A 4,208-nucleotide genomic window follows, 5' to 3' on the forward strand; every position below is an offset into this window, starting at 1 on the left:
CACAACAAGAAAGGCTTGTAGCGACTTCAGGAACCCACCAAATCACCGCCATCAAGTTGCACATGTTACTATGACACCATCCTGACTTCCCCAGGGAAGATGACCTCACCAGTGGGTCAATGAAGTCTCACCTCTCCAGAGCCCTGCCCCACTAGAGAAAGACAGAAATAGGCTGGGGGTGTGGATCCACTTTCCAATGCCTATGTCCAGCAGAGAAGCAATTACAGAAGCCAGACCTTCCACCTTTTACTCACCATAAAGGATTTTGGTCCATAGTCCCAGGTTAAAGAAGAGGGAAGCTACCTATGGAGGGGATGTGATTCTGTTGGTGGGAACTGTGTGGAATTGTACTCCTGTTATCTTGCAATCATGCTAATCATTATTAAATCACTAATAACATTCTATAAAAAAAAGAAAAGAGAGGAGGCAGGGCCATAGGGGAAAAAATGGGCAAACATATAAATATAAATATAGATAGATAATTGTAGAAATAATAGTCAACCAGAATCTGTGACCTTGGGAGAACTACTGCAGTTTCCAGTGGAGGGAATGGAGACACAGAACTCTGGTGGTGGGAACAGTGTGAAATTTTACTCCTATTACCTTGTGGTTTTGTAAATCAATATTAAATCACTAATAATAATAGAAAAAGATAAACCATAGAGAGAAAACACTAGAAAAAAAAAGGGCACACATTCGCATTATTTGGTCATTGAGATGCCTTCAGTGTATCTGTAGTCATGCTTCTCTGTTCACTTTTTAATTAAAAATTATAATTCCTCTCAAGTGGAATTATAGTAACAAGTCAGTAAGGCCTGGCCTCTCATCAGATGTTGTCTTACATTGCTCCTTTTACTGGTCAAACAACTGAGTCACTGATTTATTTTCCCCTTCATTTATCATTATTTTAAAAAAAAATTTATTTATAAAAAGGAAACATTCTCATCAAAGTTCCACCAAGCTTCTTTAACAGAATAGAACAAACACTACAATCATTTATCTGGAACATGAAAACACCTAGAATTGCCAAAACAATTTTAAGGAAAGGAAACAGAAATGGAGGCATCACACTCCCAGACCTTAAACTATATTATAAAGCCATCATCATCAAAACAGCATGGTACTGGAACAAAAATAGGCACACAGACCAGTGGAACAGAATTGAAAGCCCAGAAATAAATCCCCACACCTATGGACACCTAATCTTTGATAAGGGGGCCCAAAGGATTAAATGGAAAAAGGAGGCTCTCTTCAATAAATGGTGCTGGGAAAACTGGGTTGTAACATGCAGAAGAATGAAATTGAACCACTTTCTCTCACCAGAAACAAAAATCAACTCCAAATGGATCAAAGACCTAGATGTCAGACCAGAAACAATCAAATACTTAGAGGAAAACATTGGTAAAACAGTTTCCCACCTACACCTCAAGGACATCTTTGATGAATCAAACCCAATTGCAAGGAAGACTAAAGCAGAAACAAACCAATGGGACTACATCAAATTGAAAAGCTTCTGCACATCCAAAGAAATTATTAAACTAACAAAGAGACCCCTCACAGAATGGGAGAATATCTTCACATGCCATACATCAGACAAGAAACTAATCACCAAAATATATAAAGAGCTCAGCAAAGTTAGCACCAAAAAAGCAAATGACCCCATCCAAAAATGGGCAGAGGATATGAACAAAACATTCACTACAGAGGAGATCCAAAAGGCTAACAAACATATGAAAAACTGCTCTAGGTCACTGATTGTCAGAGAAATGCAAATTAAGACAACACTAAGATACCACCTCACTCCTGTAAGAATGGCATACATCAAAAAGGACAGCGGCAACAAATGCTGGAGAGGTTGTGGGGACAGAGGAACCCTTTTACATTGCTGGTGGGAATGTAAATTGGTCCAGCCTCTGTGGAGAGCAGTCTGGAAAACTCTCAGAAGGCTAGACATGGACCTTCCACATGATCCAGTAATTCCTCTCCTGGGGTTATACCCCAAGGACTCCCTCCATAACACCCAACCAAAAAGAGGTGTGTACTCCTATGTTCATAGCAGCACAATTCATAATAGCTAAAACCTGGAAGCAACCCAGGTGCCCAACAACAGATGAGTGGCTGAGAAAGCTGTGGTATATATACACAATGGAATACTATGCAGCTATCAAGAACAATGAACCCACCTTCTCTGACCCCTCTTGTGCAGAGCTATAAGGAATTATGTTAAGTGAGCTAAGTCAGAAAGATAAAGATGAGTATGGGATGATCCCACTCATCAACAGAAGTTGAGTAAGAAGATCTGAAAGGGAAACTAAAAGCAGGACCTGACCAAATTGTAAGTAGGGCACCAAAGTAAAAACCCTGTGGTGAGGGGTAGACATGCAGCTTCCTGGGACAGTGGGGGGTGGGAGTGCGTGGGAGGGATGGGTCACACAGTCTTTTGGTGGTGGGAATGGTGTTTATGTACACTCCTAGTAAAATGTAGTCATATACATCACTAGTTAATTAATATGAGAGGGGGAAAATTAATTGTATGTCTCGAAGTTTTTCAAGATACAAACTGAATCTTTTCAATTTATATATGCAATGTAATTGATATGCAGACTCTCTCAAAAGCCTAGACCAAGTAGATCAGAAGCATCCAATAGCACAGCTATATACAAGATACTGGGTACTGTACAGCAAACCCTAACAAAAGGACTTTTCAAAGTTAACCCAATTACCAAATAATGTGATGATAACATTAACTATCCATTGTCTTTTTGAACCCTAAGACAGCAGGAACCTCACATCTCCACTATAGAGCCTCTACTTCCCCCAGTCCTGGAACCCTTGGATAGGGCCCACTTTCCTGTATGCCTCTCCCAGTCCATATCAAATAATATTGCATCTGCTTATCACAACCTAACCAACACAACAATTGCCACCTCAACATGCTTCATTTCAGACTGTGTCCAGAGACTTCATGTGTGGAATGACAACCCTTCAGCTTCATTACTCGGGTGAGACCTTTCCTTTCATAGTATACTCTAATTCCATCTCAGGTGGTTCACTTTCTAACAAAGTCCCAAAACCTAGATATACACCAGTTTCTGTGAGAGAGAGCATATGTTCACACGTATCCGTAAACTACTGCAAAATATATACCTAAAAGCAGAAGTACACTAGAGTTTGCAGTGAGTACCCCCCTAACACTTCCTCTCCACTATTCCAAGCTTTGGGTCCATGATTGCTCAACAATTTGTTTGGCTTTGTATGTTAACTCTCTTTTCAGTGACCAGGTTCCAGATGTCATCAGGATGCCGGCCAGGCTTCCCTAGACTGAAGACCCCACCAATGTGTCCTGGAGCTCAGCTTCCCCAGAGACCCACCCTACTAGGGAAAGAGAGAGGCAGACTGGGAGTATGGACTGACCAGTCAACGCCCATGTTCATCGGGGAAGCAATTCCAGAAGCCAGACCTTCTACCTTCTGCGACCCACAATGACCCTGGGTCCATGCTCCCAGAGGGCTAGAGAATGGGAAAGCTATCAGGGGAGGGGGTGGGATATGGAGAATGGGTGGTGGGAATTGTGTGGGTTTGTACCCCTCCTACCCTATGGTTTTGTTAATTAATCCTTTCTTAAATAAAAAAGACAAAAAAAAGGAAACATTGACTAAACCATAGGACAAGAGAGGTACAACTTCACACAATTCCCACCACCAGAACTCTGTATTCCATCCCCTCCCCTGATAGCTTTCCTATTCTTTTTTTTTTTTTGCTTCCAGGGTTATTGCTGGGGTTCAGTTCCTGCACCATGAATTCACTGCTCCTGGAGGCCATTTTTTTTCCCCTTTTGTTGCCCTTGTTGTTGTAGCCTTGTTGTGGTTATTATTGTTGTTGTTGTTCATTGTTGGATAGGATAGGGAGAAATAGGGATAGGGAGAGGGGAGGGGAAGGCAGAGAGGGGGAGAGAAAGACAGACACCTGCAGACCTGCTTCACTGCCTGTGAAGCGACTCCCCTGCAGGTGGGGAGCTGGGGCTCCTTACGCTGGTCCCTGCGCTTTGCACCACGTGCGCTTAACCCATTGCCTTACCACCTGACCCCCAGATTTCCTATTCTTTAACCCTCTGGGAGTATGGACCCAAGGTCCTTCTGGGATGCATGAAGGTGGAAGGTCTGGCTTCTATAATTGCTTCCCCGCTGAACATGAGAGTTGACAGTTCG

Source organism: Erinaceus europaeus, chromosome 7, assembly GCF_950295315.1.
Source record: "Erinaceus europaeus chromosome 7, mEriEur2.1, whole genome shotgun sequence".
In the NCBI taxonomy this organism is placed as follows: domain Eukaryota; kingdom Metazoa; phylum Chordata; class Mammalia; order Eulipotyphla; family Erinaceidae; genus Erinaceus; species Erinaceus europaeus.